Genomic DNA, 17,534 nt, shown 5'->3' with positions numbered 1-17,534 from the left:
CTGCGTGGAGCACTGGGTGTTATGCACAAACAATGAATCATGGAACACTACATCAAAAACTAATGATGTAATGTATGGTGATTAACATAACATAATAAAATTTTAAAAAAAGAAATAAAAGGGGGCGCCTGGGTGGCTCAGTTGGTTAAGCGACTGCCTTCGGCTCAGGTCATGATCCTGGAGTCCCGGGATTGAGTCCCGCATCGGGCTCCCTGCTTGGCAGGGAGTCTGCTTCTCCCTCTGACCCTCTTCCCTCTCGTGCTCTCTATCTCTCATTCTCTCTCTCTCAAATAAATAAATAAAATCTTTAAAAAAAAAGAAATAAAAGGCATCTGAATTGGCAAAGAAGAAGTCAAACTCTCTCTCTTCGCAGATGACATGATACTTTATGTAGGGAAACCTGACAAACACTGCCTCAGTCAGGTGACCAAAGTGAAAACAGTGATAAGTGGCCTCCAGAACATGTTCCCTTGATATAAGGTGATGACAGAGCACTTTACCTCTTTGATCTGCTTTCTCAAAACCCACAATCCCACATGAAAAATGACAAAAATTGTACCTTCAGGAAACTCAAGATAATTTGGAAATTATCATTGCACGAAAAAGCTGTCGAGTGATCCAGACTAAAGATACTGGAGATAGGTCCAAAGACAGGGGGGAGAAAAATAATAAGGAAGTCAATATAAAAACACAGTCATAGAAACACACACACAGTGAATGTCAGAAGTCAGGATAAGTTTGCTTCCAGATACTCCAATGACAATTACTTATTCCATACTGCCATCAACAGTATGGAAACAGCTGAGGTGCCCAGGGTGAGGAGCCCGCAGTGCCCTGGTGTGGGTTGCTCAGAGAGCATGGGGCTGAACTGGAACCAGTCCCAGGCTCTGCCATTGCCTTCTGATCCCTCCTTCCCAGAACAGAGTTCTTCTCTGGAAGGGTGACCACTCATCACACAGTGAGCAAATGGCCAAGCCTCTCTGAGGACACAGTCTAGCCTGGGCTGGTCCCTCACAGTATTTGCTGTCCACAGGCACACACTTGGCAGCCTCACATGTGTCAATTAGAGACAAAGCTTTAACCCCAACCATGTGCCACAAATAAGGAATCAGCCTTTTGTGTCAGCCAGTCCCTCCAGGGGGCCCAGCTCCTGGCTGACCCCACCCAGCCTCAATCAGAGCCAGGGGCTGATGCTCCTGGACCTGAATAGCATCCTGTGCCTACCCCAACCATTGTCAAAGCAGGAGATGGGCCAGGTGTGAAAGAAGGGGAAGCAAAGACGGACATAATGCACTGCTAGGGTTTTGTCCCCAATTCCTAGCAGAGCTAAAACTCTGACCCCCCCCCCAGCTCTGCCTCCTTTTATCCCACTGAGGACCGATGGCCTTGGCAAGTGAGTCACTGCCTTCCATGTCCCACCCAGGAAGCAGCAGGGTCACAAATGTCCAAAGAGTGGGGCTTTGAATCCTCAGCGCCTAGCCCTGTGGGAGAGCCCTTGCATAAGGAGCAGAGATCGTACCCTGGGCTCCCTCAGGAACCCTTCATATAAGGCTGCATCACACTGACATGGACCACCGGGATCCTCACCAGGAGCCAGGCATGGCTGTGACCGTCACCCAGGAAAAGTGGGGGCATTGGAGCTAGCCCAGAGGGCCCTGTACTGGGAGTTGATACTGAAGACCCTCTGGAGTCTGTGCCCACTGGGTGAAGCTGGGGTGAGGCAAGGAAACAGGAACTCTGTTCAGGTGAGCACAGACCTGGAGGAGAGTCTGTGTCATTCCTGGGCATTCTGAGCCCTGCCCCAGAGGCTCTGTGCTCCTCTCAGGGTTTCAGCAACCAGGAGAAACTTCAGGGTCTCCACGCAGAAAATCGGTGTTAGGTGTCAGACCCCTTGGAGTCCCAAAAAGAAAGGGAGGGAGTCTGCTCTGCCTTCCTTCTTTCAATGAGTCAGTGTTTCTGCAGTCTTTCCAGGCTCCAGGTCCTGGGATTCAGCAGTAAATGAAGGACTGAGAAGAGCCCTGTCTTCCCAGAGCCTGCAGGGGTGGTGGGCAGGTTGGTGGGGGGGGGGGGGAGGGAATGTCGCATATCAAAGATGAATCTTGAGGGAACGCTTCCTGGAGGAGGTGACTTGAGCCAACAGGAAAGGTCTGTGCAGACAGCAGCAAGGTGGCCCTGTGGCCAGGTACAGAATGAGTGAAGAAACAGAACACAGAAGGAGACCAAGTTGGATCCAGAGCCACATGGTCATTGCAGTAGAGCCCAGCTGACTACTCCCGCACTCCACCCAGAGCTGAGCCTACCCAGCAGTTTCACGGCAGTTGCTCAGAGACACTCTTCCTCTGCCTGCAGTCCTCCCTTCTGCTCATCAGTAGTCACCTCCAGTCTCATTTTTACAAGGAAGCTCAGCAGTCCCCTCGGAGACACCTCTCTGCAGGTTCACTCATGTGAGCATGATGTACGGAGTGAGGAAGAGCCCAGAACCAGGCCATACAAGTGGACAGTGCCTTTGGGCCACAGGGAATTGGCCCCTGCTCTTGAAGGGTTGACACATGATACCAAGAGGCAGGAGGGAGCCAGGGCATCAGGGGAGGGGAAGGTGGCGGAAAGGCCCAGGAGGCAACCCAGGGATGTTGTGTGCTGGGACACTCAGGTGACATCTGGCCACAGATATGGGTACTCACACTCCCAGCAGAATGAACTGGGGTCCAGCCCTGGGAAGGTCAGGGAGGGCGTGAGGTAAGTCTGGCCAGGACGGACACCACAGAGGCATCTTTAGGGTGTAAGTGGTGAGTAACACTCAAACTGTCCATGTGATTGGTGACAGGGCTGACACCAGGGATGCCACTAAACAGCCATGGCTTCCCCATATACAAGGTTCTTCATGCCCTCACTGGAGTCGATCTCCTGACTGGAGCCCAGGGAGGGGCTGTGGCTGGAGGAGGCAGCTATCCGTAGGATCCAGGTGAGCAGTGAGGGCACAAGCCAGTGCTCCTGAGGCCTGACCCCTCCAGCCAGGCTGGGCTTTCTTTCCGTTTTGTGATGACACAGAGCTGGCTCCTTCCAGGTCAGATTAGGTTAGTTTACTGTCTATTTCACTCACTGGAATACCCGGAGATGAAGAGGTCATCAGTTAGGGCGCCTGGGTGGCTCAGTCAGTGAAGCGTCTGCCTTCGGCTCAGGTCATGATCCCAGGGTCCTGGGACTGAGCCCCACATCGGGCTCCCTGCTCACCAGGGAGACTGCTTCTCCCTCTGCCTGCCGCTCCCCCTGCTTGTGCTCATTCTCCCCCCACACACAAATAAATAAATAAAATCTCTTTAAAAAAAGAGAGAGAGAGAGACCATCTGTTTTATCCACCACTTACGGCATGTAGAAAACACTAGCCAGGGGCGCATGGGTGGCTTAGTCATTAAGCGTCTGCCTTCGGCTCGGGTCATGATCCTGGGGTCCTGGGATCGAGCCCCGCATCGGGCTCCGTGCTTGGCGGGAGGCCTGCTTCTCCCTCTCCCACTCCCCCTGCTTGTGTTCCTGCTCTCACTGTCTCTCCGTCAAAATAAATAAATAAATAAATAGATAAATAAATAAATAAATAAATAAATAAATAAATAAATAAATAAAATCTTAAAAAAAGAAAAGAAAAGACTAGCCATTGACAGGGCCAAACAAATCAGCATTAGAATACCTCCGGGCAGAACCTTCCTCTAGACAAATTGCTAGGGGAGAGGCTATAGCCCGGATCTGAAGGAGACCTTGGGGTCATCATAGGAGAACATGGGCAGCCTGTGGAGTGAGTCCTGCAGCTGGTGGGGCCAGAGTATGGAGACTCGGTGGGCGCTCTGGAAACCCAGATACTAACCTCCCTCCCTCCCACATGTCAGCAGCCACAGCCTCTGTTGGGCCTTCTCACAACTCTGGCAGCCCAGGGCCCTCCCCTACACCAGCCAGGTCCTACCAGGTTCACCTGGATCCCTCACACCCTGTATTCTAGGCTACACTGCCCTTCTTGCCCTTCTTTCAGTGGACTCAGGATCTTCTCCACTCCAAGAACTTTGCGTGGTTACCACCACACACACATGTACTTTCACACACACACACACAAAAATAACACTCACTTCCTCACACAATCCTCCTTCCATGTCATCATAAACATCACTTCCCAAGAGAAGTATCCTCTGACCCTAACTATAACCTTCTCTCTCATAGGAGCTCGTAGCACTAAAATCATTATGCACAAAATTATAGACTCTCATCTTTTCTATGTCTAAAGCAGTCTCAACAGAGCTTTGTAAATTTTGTTTCTTCAAAGAGCCAAGTTTTGCCTTTGTTAATCCTCTAAGTTTTTTCCTGTTTTATTAATTCTTCATGCTTATTACTCTTTTCTTTCTACTTTTTAAGAAAGATTTTATTTATTTATTTGACAGAGAGAGACACAGTGAGAGAGGGAAAATAAGCAGGGGGAGTGGGAGAGGCAGAAGCAGGCTTCCCACAGAGCTGGGAACCCGAAGCGGGGCTCGATCCCAGGACCCTGGGACCATGACCTGAGCCGAAGGCAGACGCTTAACGACTGAGCCACCCAGGCGCCCTGTCTTTCTGCTTTAATTTGGTTTAATTTTCTCATCCCTTACTAACTTCTTGAGTTGGATTTATTTTCCTGTGGCTGAACTCCAATTGGTAGGGGCATATTTATTTTGTATTACATATGCTTTCTCTGGTTCCCACACACAATCGAATTACAGCGAATATTTTATTTTTTAAGTTTTTTAAATTCCATTTAGTTAACATACAGTGTAAGATTAATCTCAGGTGTATAATGTAGTGACTCAATACATAGGGTGATGGAATGAATAAAAAAAGCAAGACCCATCTATATGCTACCTAAAGAGACTATGCAGATTGAAAACAAAGTGATGGAAGGGGTGCCTGGGTGGCTCAGTTGGTTAAGTGTCTGCCTTTAGCTCAGGTCATGATCTTGGGGTCCTGGGATCAAGCCCCATGTTAGGCTCCCTGCCCAGTGGGGAGTCTGCTTCTCCCTCTGCCTGTTTGCATTCCCACCAACAGTGCAAGAGGGTTCCCCTCTCTCAACATCCTCACCAACACTTGTTTCTCATGTTCTATTATTTTAGCTATTTTGACAGGTGTGAGGTGATATCTCATTGTGGTTCCTATTTGCATTTCCCTGATGATCAGTGATGTTGAGCATCTTTTCATGTGTCTGTTGGCCATCCATATGCCTTCTTTAGAGAAATGTCTCTTCATGTCTTCTGCTCATTTTCAATTGGATGATTAGAGGGGTTTTTTTGGTGTTGAGTTGTGTAAGTTCTTTATGTATTTTGGATATTATCAGATACGTCATTTGCAAATATCATTTCCCATTCAGTAGGGTGTCTTTTAGTTTTGTTGATTGTTTCCTTCACTGTGCAGAAGCTTTTTATTTTGCTATAGTCCCAGTAGTTTATTTTTGCTTTTGTTCCCCTTGCCTCAGGAGACATAGCTAGAAAAATGTTGTTATGGCTGATATCAGAGAAATTACTGCCTGTGCTCTCTTCTAGAATTTTTATGGTTTCAGGTCCCATGTTTAGGTCTTTAGTCCATTTTGAGTTTATTTTTGTGTATGGTGTAAGAAAATCCAGCTTCACTCCTTTGCATGTAGCTGTTCAGTTTTCCCATCATTTGTTGAAGAGACTCTCTTCTCCCCATTGCATATTCTTGCCTCCTTTGTTGAAGATTAATTGACCATATAATTGTGGGTTTATTTCTAGGCTCTCTATTCTGTTCCATTGATCCATGTGTCTATCTCTGTACCAATACCATACTCTTTTGATTAGTACAGCTTTGTAGTATATCTTGAATTCTGGAATTGTGATACCTCCAGTTTTATTCTTCTTTTTCTTTTTTTTTTTAATTATTATTAGTTTCAGAGGTAGAGGTCAGTGATTCATAGTCTTATATAATACCCAGTGTTCATTACATCACGTGCCCTCCTTAATGGCCATCACCCAGTTACCCCATCCCCCCACCCTCATCCCCTCCAGCAACCCTCAGTTTGTTTCCTATGAGTTTGAGCCCCGCGTTGGCTGTAGATTACTTAAAAATAAAATCTTTAAAAAAAAAAGTCTCTTGGGCGCCTGGGTGGCTCAGTTGGTTAAGCGACTGCCTTCGGCTCAGGTCATGATCCTGGAGTCCCGGGATCGAGTCCCGCATCAGGCTCCCTGCTCAGCGGGGAGTCTGCTTCTCCCTCTGACCCTCTCCCCTCTCATGCTCTCTCTCTATCTCATTCTCTCTCTCAAATAAATAAATAAAATCTTAAAAAAAAAAAGTCTCTTATGCTTTGTCTCCCTCTCTGATTTCATCTTGTTTTATATTTCCTCTCTTCCCCTATGATCCTCTGCCTTGTTTCTCAAATTCCACATATGAGTGAGATCATATGACAATTGTCTGTGTCTGATTGACTTATTTCACTTAGCATTACACCCTCTAGTTCCATCCATGTCATTGCAAATGGCAAGATTTCATATACATCTTCTCTATCCATTCATCTGTCGAAGGGTTCTTTCCATAGTTTGGCTATTGTGGACATTGCTGCTTTATAAACATTGGCGTGCAGGTGCCCCTTCAGATCACTACCCTTTTATCGTTGGGGTGAATACCCAGTAGTGCAATTGCTGGGTCATTGGGTAGTTCTATTTTCAACTGTTTGAGGAACCTCCATACTGTTTTCCAGAGTGGCTGCCCCAGCTTGCATTCCCACCAACAGTGTAGGAGGGTTCCCCTTTCTCCGCATCCCCGCCAACATCTGTCATTTCCTGACTTGTTAATTTTAGCCATTCCGACTGGTGTGAGGTGGTATCTCATTGAGGTTTTGATTTGTATTTCCCTGATGCCGAGTGATGTTGAGCACTTTTTCATGTGTCTGTTGGCCATTTGGATGTCCTTTGGAGAAATTTCTGTTCATGCCTTCTGCCCATTTCTTGATTGGATTATTTGTTGTTTGGGTGTTGAGTCTGATAAGTTCTTTATAGATCTTGAATACTAGTGCTTTATCTGATAAGACATCTGCAAATATCTTCTCCCATTTTATCAGTTGTCTTTTGGTTTTGTTGACTGTTTCCTTTGCTGTGCAAAAGCTTTTTATCTTGATGAAGTCCCAATAGTTCATTTTTGCCTTTGTTTCCCTTGCCTTTGGAGATGTGCCTAGCAAGAAGTTGCTGTGGCTAAGGTCACAGAGGTGCTGCCTGTGTTCTCCTCAAGGATTTTGATGGATTCCTGTCTCACATTCAGGTCTTTCATCCATTTTGAGTCTATTTGTGTATGGTGTAAGGAAATGGTCCAGTTTCATTCTTCTGCATGTGGCTTGTTCTTTTTCTAGATTGCTTTAGCTATTTGGGATCTTTTGTGGCTCCATACAACATTCAGGATTATTTGTTCTAGTTCTGTGAAAAATGTTGTTGGATTTTGATAAGGATTGAATTAAATCTTTTACTTGGGTAGTATGGACATTTTAACAGTATTTGTTCTCCTGATACATGAGCACAGAATATCTTTCCATTTGTTTGTCTCATCTTCGTGCTTTATAGTTTTCAGACTACACGTCTTTCACTTCTTTAAGTTTATTCCTAGGTATGTTATTATTTTTAAAGTAATTGTAAATGGGACTGTTTTAATTTCTCTTTCTGCATTTTCATTATCAGTGTATAGAAATGCAACAAGTTTCGGTATATTGATTTTGTATCGTGCAGCCTTTATGGAATTCATTTATCAGTTCTAGTAGTTTTTTGGTGGAGTCTTTAGGGTTTTCTATATATAGTATCATGTCATTTGCAAATAGTGAAAGTTTTACTTCTTCCTTATCAGTTTGGATACCTTTTATTTCTTTTTCTTTTCTGATTGCTAGGACTTCCAGTACTGTATTGGCTAAAAGTGATGATGGACATCCTTGACTTGTTCCTGATGTTAGGGGAAAGGTTCTCAGTTTTTCACCATTGAGTATATTAGCTGTGGGGTTTTTCATATATGGCCTTTATTATGTTGAGTATGTTATTACATTCCTTCTCAACCTACTTTGTTGAGGGTTTTTTTTTAAATCATGAATGGATGTTGTGCTTTGTCAAATGCTTTTTCTGCACCTATTGATATGATCAAATGGTTTTTATCCTTTCTCTTGATATGATGTGTCATGTTAATTGATTTGCAAATATTGAATTACTCTTGCATCCCAGGAATAAATCCCTCTTGACAATGGTGAATGATTTAAGGTATTGTTGGGTTTGGTTCGCTAATATTTTGAGGATTTTTGCATCTATGTTCATCAGAGATATTGGTCTGCTGTTCTCTCCCTCTGTAGTGTCTTTAACTGGCTTTGGTACCAGAGTAATTCTGGCCTTGTAGAATGAATTTGGAAGCTTTCCTTCCTCTCCTATTTTTTGAAGTACTTTGAGAATAATAGGTATTAACTCTTCTTTAAACGTTTGGTAGACTTCACCTGTGAAGCCATCTGGTCCTGGAATTTTGTTTGTTGAGAGTTTTTTTTTTTTATTATTATTATTGCTATTACTGATTCAATTTCTTGCTGGTAATAAGTCTGTTTGAATTTTCTACTTCCTCATTCAGTTTTGGGAGGTTATGTTTCTAGAAATTTATCCATTTCTTCTAGGTTGTCCAATTTGTTGGCATATAATTTTTCATAATATTCTTTTATAATCCTTTGTATTTCTGTGGTGTTGCTTGCTATTTCTCCTCTTTCTGATTTTGTTTATTTGAGACCCCCCCCCTTTCTTTGGATGAGTCTGGCTAGAGGTTTATCAATTTTTTTTATCTTTTCAAAGAAACAGCTCCTGGTTTAATTGATCTGTTCTATTCTTTTTTAGTTTCTATTTCATTTATTTCTGCTCTAATCTTTATTATTTCCTTCCTTCTACCATATTGGGGTTTTGTTTGTTATTCTTTTTCTTGCTTCTTTAGGTGTAAGGTTAGGTTGTTTATTTGAGATTTTTTTCTTGCTTCTTGAGGTAGGCCTGTATTGCTGTAAAATTCCCTCTTAGGACAGCTCTACTGCATCCCAAAGATTGGAGACTGTTGTGTTTTCATTTTCATTTGTCCTCATATATTTTTTTATTTCCTCTTTGATTTCTTGATTGACCCATTCATTGTTTAGTACATGTTACTTAAGTTCCATGTATTTGTGCTCTTCCCGGATTTTTTCTTGTGGTTGTTTTCCAGTTTCATAGTGTTGTGATCGGAAAAGATGCATGGTATGACTTCAGTCTTTTTTATTTTGTTGGGACTTGTTTTGAGGCCTAACATGTGATCTATTCTGGAGAGTGTTCCATGTGCACTTGAAACAATTGTGTATTCCACTGTTTCAGGATGCAATGTCCTGAATATATGTTAGATCCATATGTTAGATCCGTATCTATGTATCAAAGCCACTGTTTTCTTGTCGATTTTGTTTGTATGATCTATCCATTGCTGTAAGTGGGGTGTTAAAATCACCTACTATTATTGTATTACTATTGCTTACTTCCTTTATGTTTGTTATTAGCTGCTTTATGTATCTGGGTGCTCCCATGTTGGGTGCATAAATATTTGCAATTGTTACATATTTTTTTAAAAAATATTATATTTATTTATTTGAGAGAGAGAGACACAGTGAGAGAGGGAACACAAGCAAGGGGAGTGGGAGCGGGAGAGGGAGAAGCAGGCTTCCCACTGAGCAAGGAGCCCAATGCAGGGCTCGATCCCAGGACCCTAGGATCATGACCTGAGCCAAAGGCAGATGCTTAACAACTGAGCCACCCAGGCACCCCTGCAATTATATATTCTTGTTGGACTGTTCCCTTTATGATTATATAGTGCCCTTCTTTGTCTCACGTTAGTCTTTTTTTTTTTTAAGGAACTTAGAGGTGTGTTTATTTTTTTAGAACTTCCAGAATTATCTCCACTTGATAAAAAGAGAATTAGAAGGAATCATGCAGTTCTATCTTAAGAAGTAATCCCAGCTGTGCTACTTTATTTATAGTATCATTGGCCCCTTCAGTCACTAACCTGGTATTAAGTAAGTTAAGGAAGTGCCTATTCTTTTTTGTGTGTGTGTGTTATGTTAGTCACCATACAACACATTAGTTTTTTATGTAGTGATCCACGATTCATTGTTTTCATATAACACCCAGTGCTCCATGCTGTATGTGCCCTCCTTAATACCCATCACCAGGCTAACCAATCCCCCCTCCCCCCTCCCCTCTAAAACCCTCAGATTGTTTCTCAGAGTCCATAGTCTCTCATGGTTCATCTCTCCCTCCGATTTCCCCCCCAACTTTTCCCTTCCTTCTCCTGATGTCCTCCCTCCTATTCCTTATGTTCCACAAATAAGTGAAACCATATGATAATTGACTTTCTCTGCTTGACTTATTCTACTTAGCATAATCTCCTCCAGTCCCATCCATGTTGATGTAAAAGTTGGGTATTCATCCTGTCTGATGGCTGAGTAATATTCCATTGTATATATGGACCACACCTTCTTTATCCATTCATCTGTTGAAGGGCATCTCAGCTCTTTCCACACTTTGGCTATTGTGGACATTGCTGCTATGAACATTGGGGTGCCATATGGCCCTTCTTTTCACTACATCTGTGTCTTTGGGGTAAATACCCACTACTGCAATTGCTGGGTCATAGGGTAGCTCTATTTTTAATTTTTTTAAAGATTTTATTTATTTATTTGACAGAGAGAGACACAGCGAGAGAGGGTACACAAGCAGGGGGAGTGGGAGAGGGAGAAGCAGGCTTCCCGCTGAGCAGGGAGCCCGATGCGGGGCTCGATCCCAGGACCCTGGGATCGTGACCTGAGCCGAAGGCAGAAGCTTAATGACTGAGCCACCCAGGCGCCCCTCTATTTTTAATTCTTTGAGGCACCTCCACACTGTTTTCCAAAGTGGCTGTACCAACCTGCATTCCCACCAACAGTGTAAGAGGGTTCCCCTTTCTCCACAGCCTCTCCAACATTTGTTGTTTCTTGCTTTGTCAATTTTTGCCATTCTAACTGGTGTAAGGTGGTATCTCAGTTATGGTTTTGATTTGAATTTCCCTGATGGGTTAATGATGATGAACATTTTTTCATGTGTCTGTTAGCCATTTGTATGTCTTCTTTGGAGAAGTGTCTGTTCATGTCTTCTGCCCATTTTCTGAGTCGATTATTTGTTTTTTGGGTGTTGAGTTTGAGAAGTTCTTTATAGATCTTGGATACCAGCTCTTTATCTGTAGTGTCATTTGCAAATATCTTCTCCCATTCTGTGGGTTGCCTCTTTGTTTTGTGGACTATTTCCTTTGCTGTGCAGAAGCTTTTTATCTTGATGAAGTCCCAAAAGTTCATTTTTGCTTTTGTTTCACTAGGCTTTGGAGATGTATCTTGAAAGAAGTTGCTTTGGCCGATGCCAAAGAGGTTACTGCCTATGTTCTCCTCTAGAATTTTGATAGATTCCTGTCTCACATTGAGGTCTTTCATCCATTTTGAGTTTATCTTTGTGTATGGTGTTAGAGAATGGTCGAGTTTCATTTTTCTGCATGTGGCTGTCCAATTTTCCCAGCACCACTTATTGAAGAGACTACAGTCTTTTTTTTTAAGTCTATTTTGTCTAGGGGTGCCTGGGTGGCTCAGTGGGTTAAGTGCCAACTCTTGATTTTAGCTCAGGTCTTGATCTCAGGGTCATGAGTTCAAGGCCCACATTGGGACCTACTTTACCAATAAATAAATAAATAAATAAATAAATAAATAAATAAATGTCTTTTTTTGTCCAATAGAAGTACTTTACCAATAAATAAATCTTTTTTGTCTGATAGAAGTATTGCTACCCCAGCTTTCTTTTTACTTCCATTTGCATGTTAAATGCTTTCCCATCGGGGCACCTGGGTAGCTCAGTCGTTAAGCGTCTGCCTTTGGCTCAGGTCATGATCCCAGGGTCCTGGGATTGAGTCCCACATCAGGCTCCCTCCTCAGTGGGAAGCCTGCTTCTCCCTCCCCCACTCCCCCTGCTCGTGCTTCTACTCTCGCTCTCTCTCTCTCTCGCTCTCTCTGTCAAATAAATAAAATATTTTTTAAAAAAATAAAAATAAAAAAATAAATGCTTTCCCATCCCTGCACTTCCTTTTTTTTTTTTTTAAAGATTTTATCTATCCATTTGAGAAAGAAAAAGAGCAGAGAGGTGGATTTTTTTGTATTTAAAATGTTCTTTTTTAATTTGTTGTTTAAAAACAAACTTGGAAGAAGCAAAATCCAAAACTTGCCCTTTGCCTCTTGCAACATAAATTATGTATAGTTCAGAATGATCGCCGATAAAAAAACATGCCAAGGACAGGGCGCTGGGGGTGGAGGGAGAGAGGGCACTTTAAAAAAGGGAATCATTTCATCCGTTGTTACAAAGGACCAACCTTGCTGTACAGGATACACACAACACAAAATAAAGTCTTCACGGGATTCACACTTGTCAGCAATTTATTTTTTAAAAAGGGGGAGGGTCCTGGAGGTGAAGGGAGAAGACTATAAAAAGGAAAAACTGGAAATTGAATATGTACAAGTGTAAACCAACCCAAAATAAAAACATGGGGGGAGGGAGGCGGGGGGGGGGGTCGGGGAGAGGAGGGAATTCAGATGCAATTATACAGGCGGGGTACTTAAAAAAAAGAAAACCCAACAACCAAAATTCCAACCTTGTAGCTTGGGTCTGAGTTAGTTTATATAAAAATTAAAAACTGTATAAGGGGGGGCGCCTGGGTGGCAAAGTCGGTTAAGAGGCTGCCTTCGGCTCAGGTCATGATCCTGGGGTCCTGGGATCGAGCCCCATGTCCGGCTCCCTGCTCAGCAGAGAGCCTGCTTCTCCCTCTCCCTCTGCCTGCCACTCTACCTAATTGTGCTCTCTCTCTACCTCTCTGTCAAATAAATAAATAAAATCTTAAAAAAAAAAAAACTGTATAAGGTTTCTTCACTAAATTCTACAGGACTATCAGCTATCCAGCATATGCTTACCAAGTCTGCCCCATTGCCTTTTCCCAATCCCAGGGCCCAAGCCCCAACTAGAGCCTGACTCACAGGAGCCAATCTCCCCCTCCCTGTAACCTAGACCTTTTGCTTTTGGAAAAGGAATATCCAATGGCTTTGGGGGCAGCAGCCCAGTCTCCCCACTGTCTGGTTAACGATTTAATGTCATTTGCTCAGGGCACCTTGGTGGCAGTTAGATAAGCATCTAACTCGATTTCGGCTCAGGCCATGATCTCAGGCTCATGAGATGGAGCCTTGTGTTGGGCTGTGCGCTCATCGGGGATTCCGCTTAGGTTCTCTCTCTGTCTCTCTCTCTCCCTCTGCCCCTCCCAGTCGTGCTCTTTCTCTCAAATAAATAAGCAAATCTTAAAAAAAAAAAAAAGTCAGTCGCTCAACCAACTGAGCCACCCAGGCGCCCTGAATTTTACATTTTAATGGATCCATCTGCAAACCTCCATCTTGCATGCTTCGTCCAGTCAAAAATTCCAGGGAAAGAAAAGGTTTTCAGGTATAGTCTTATATTTGTTTGGGCTGATACAGCATTGTGCTCCATCAGGAACCCACTCTGGAAAACATATGGAGGTTCCTCAGAAAGTTAAAAATAGAGCTACCCTAAGATTCAGCAATTGCACTACTAGGTATTTACCCAAAGAATATAAAAATACCAATCCAAAGGGATACGTGCACCCTGATGTTTATTTTAGCATTATCTACAATAGCCAAATTATGGAAACCACCCAGATGTCCATGGACAGATGAATGGATAAAGAAGATTGGTATCTAGATACAACGTAATATTACTCAGCCATTAAAAAGAATGAAATCTCGGGGCACCTGGGTGGCTCAGTCATTAAGTGTCTGCCTTCGGTTCAGGTCATGATCCCAGGGTCCTGGGATCAAGCCCCACATTGGGCTCCCTGCTCGGCGGAGAGCCTGCTTCTCCCTCTCCCACTCCCCCTGCTTGTGTTCCCTCTCTCGCTGTCTCTCTGTCAAATAAATAAAATCTTAAAAAAAAAAAAAAGAATGAAATCTTGTCATTTGCAATGACATGGATGGAGCTAGAGAGTATTATGCTCAGTGAATTAAGCCAGTCAGAGAAAAACAAATACCATATGATTTCACTCATATGTGCAACTTAAGAAACAAAACAAATGAGCAAGGGACAAAAAAAGAGAGGCAATCCAAGAACCAGACTCTTAACCATAGAGAACAAACTGATGATTGGGGATTAAGAAGTGCACTTGTGATGAGCACCAGGCATTGTATGGAAGTACTGAATCACTATATTGTACACCTGAAATTAATAACTAATATTACACTGTATGTTAACTAACTGGAATTTATTATTTTTTTGAAGTTTAGATTTAGTTTTATCTAGGTCAAAGTGTCATGTTTAGTAAAGATGTTTATTGGCTTCCAATGTATTTTTAAGTTATGGCTTTTTTATTATTTAAATTTTAGGTAGTTAACATACAGTGCATTATTGGTTTCTGGAGTAGAATTCAGTGATTCAGGAGGATGGGGGACAAGGGTCAGAGGGAGAAGGAGAGAGAGAATCTTAAGCAGGCTCCACACTCCGCGCAGAGCCTGACATGGGGCTCGGTCTCATGACCCTGAGATCATGACCTGAGCAGAAATCAAGAGTTGGACACTCAACCGACTGAGACACTCAGGCACTCCTAACTAACTGGAATTTAAATAAAAATTTAAACAACCAACCAAACAAAAGAAAACCTTTGCCTGAGTTAGCATTTTCCAATCATTTCTTGGAATACCAACAGATATTTTTGAAAAGCGAGAAGGTAGAAGCCAAACACTAGGGATACCTGTGTGGCTCATTTGGTTAAGTATCGGCCTTCAGCTCAGGTCATCATCCAAGGGTCCTGGGATCAAGCCCCACGTCAGGCTCCCTGCTCAGTGGGGAGTCTGCTTCTCCCTCTCCCTCTGCTTCTATCTTGCTCTCTCTGTCCAATAAATAAAATCTTTAAAAAATAAAAATAATAAAATCTTTAAAAACAAAAAAATAACTAAAATAACAAATTTCTGTTCTTCATCACTTGGACAAAGTGCAGCCCCAAGGTCCATGTGCTGGTCCCCTCTACCAAGTCACAAAGTTCTGGATGTCTTGGTGGCCCTGCGCCACGCTGCCTGGGCTCTGGCTCAGATGTTGCTTCCTGGTCACAATCATTAAGCCACTCCACGTGCCTTTCAACACACTATTTACCTCATTTGCAAAGTATCTTCCATTTCAGACTAGAGACTAGAAAGGGCCCCAAAGATGCAGATGTGGGGTGCCTGGGTGGCTCACTGGTTAAGCATCTGACTCTTGGTTTCAGTTCAGGTCATGATCTCAGGGCTGTGAGATTGAGCCTTGCATAGGGCTCCATGCTCAGTGGGAAGTCTGCTTCTCTCTCTCTCTCTCTCCCTCTGCCCCTCCCCTGGCTCACGTGCTCTCTCTCTAAAGTAAATAAAATCTTAAAAAAAAAAAAAAGATACAGAATATACCTAGCAGACATCTGGCCACATCCACAGCACCTGTGCTGGCCAGAGGCCTCTACTAGGCAAATTTGGTGGTACAACCCCGGTAGACCATGATGAATTTGAATTGTCCATCAGCCTGAGACTGCATGTCAATAAGGTCCACCTGGCACCAGCTCCTGGTCTCCACAAACATCAGTCTTCAACAACATACCTTTCTCCACAGGATGCAACTTAACACTGGCAGGGTTTGCATAGCTTCAAGCACAGGAGTATGGCTTCCTGCGCCACATTCTTGTTCTCTCTTCAGCTCTGCCAGCATCCTAGGCTTCCCTCCGTGCCCAATGCTAACATGGGCTCATGCAGCACATCCTAAATGTGATTTTTTTTTTTTAAGATTTATTTATCTGACAGAGAGAGACACAGCAAGAGAGGGAACACAAGCAGGGGGAGTGGGAGAGCGAGCAGCAGGCTTCCCGTGGAGCAGGGAGCCCGATGCGGGGCTCAATCCCAGGACCCTGGGACCATGACCTGAGCTGAAGGCAGACACTCAACGACTGAGCCACCCAGGCGCCCCTACATGTGATCATTTTTGACACAGTAGCAAAAGCTCGAGTTGCCTTCTGACAGGGGGACAACCCTCTTCCCCATTCCCAAGGCAAATGACAAATCACTTCAGTTGGCAGAGAAAGAGGGTAGATTCCTCTTTTCTGGTTTGGTAAGTTTCACTTGTTCGACTATCTCACTGTACTTATCACTCGAAATACATGGAATTGTCTTCTCTCTTTCTAGACAGTAAAAGGTTAAAACAGTGATAAAACTGTTGTTTGGCATCACACCCAAGATCCTCCCTGGATGCAGCTGGGAACTGTGACAAAGGTGAAGAGCTGTACTGGCTGGAAACTAGTGCAGGTACAGTTTTTGCCCAGGTCTCCCTGCCAGGGCAGCTGGGCACTCACTGACCAGCGGGCTTGGACTCCTAAATGGAGATGGGCCACGTGCCCCATGGCCAACTAATAGCAAGTGACTCTTCCCTTATCTGATTAATGTCCCCAAGGGTGTTTAAAGTCAGTCTCTTATCTGACTCTGTTCTACATTAAGTGGTGCAGGCACCCAAATGGGAGAAGCTGACCAGCAACCCTGGGATCCCAAGATACACCCACGGTGGGTGTATGCACCCAGGAGAACTCAGAGCTGGCCCCAGCACTAGGGCAGAAGAGTTGCCTGCTCGGGTGCAACAGGTCCAGCCAGCAGGTAGTACTCATTTCCTGTGTGAGGTCAAGTCTGGGCATACCTCAGCCAGGTGTGTGCAGGTGTGTACAGAAGGGAGATGGGAGATGTGTGGGCATCTTGGCCCCATAGCAAAACCTTCAGGTCAAATTTAAACAATAACCAATCCCCTAAGCTAGCCCTCCCTCTCCCCCACTCCTATGGAAAGAGGATAGGCTCAGGTGAAGGCTTTCTGCAGCAGGAATCCATGGCTGGAAACATACCACTCACCTGAAGGCCTATGTGTCCGGCAATAAGGCCAACCTGCTCCCCAAAATCCACATCCTTACCCAAACAGGTCACATCCCCGAAGGCTGCCTTCTGCAGGGCACTGGGTGGCCCCCAGCCTTCCCTCGTGGGATCCAGGGCCTTTCTCCAAATGTCACCCCTGTCTGGAATAAGCCGTGTCCACAGGGAGAAGTCAAAGGGGCATGGCAGAAGTCAAATGGAAACCAGTAAACAGAGGGGGTGCAAGGCAGAGAGAGCAGGGGAGGAGACGAGAAGAAAGGAAGAATTAGCATCCAGTTTTGGCCAAGAGAGACCTGCAGCCATGAGGATGCCCCTTGTTAGGGGCTGGGAGGCCTGGTGAGTATGCTGCCTCCCAAGCTCACCCACCATGGGTCGAAGTCTCTCCTCTCTCTCCCTAGCCAGTCAGCAGGGACACAACATCATTCCAGAGAACAGAACAGAGTGACAATTAGCACCCAAGGCCTAAACCTACTCTCCGTATCACTGGGTCTCTTTGGAGGCTCATCTGGGG

Source organism: Zalophus californianus, chromosome 17 (assembly GCF_009762305.2).
Source record: "Zalophus californianus isolate mZalCal1 chromosome 17, mZalCal1.pri.v2, whole genome shotgun sequence".
In the NCBI taxonomy this organism is placed as follows: domain Eukaryota; kingdom Metazoa; phylum Chordata; class Mammalia; order Carnivora; family Otariidae; genus Zalophus; species Zalophus californianus.
The sequence above is the reverse complement of the archived record's forward strand: the minus strand, read 5'-3'. Positions refer to the sequence as shown.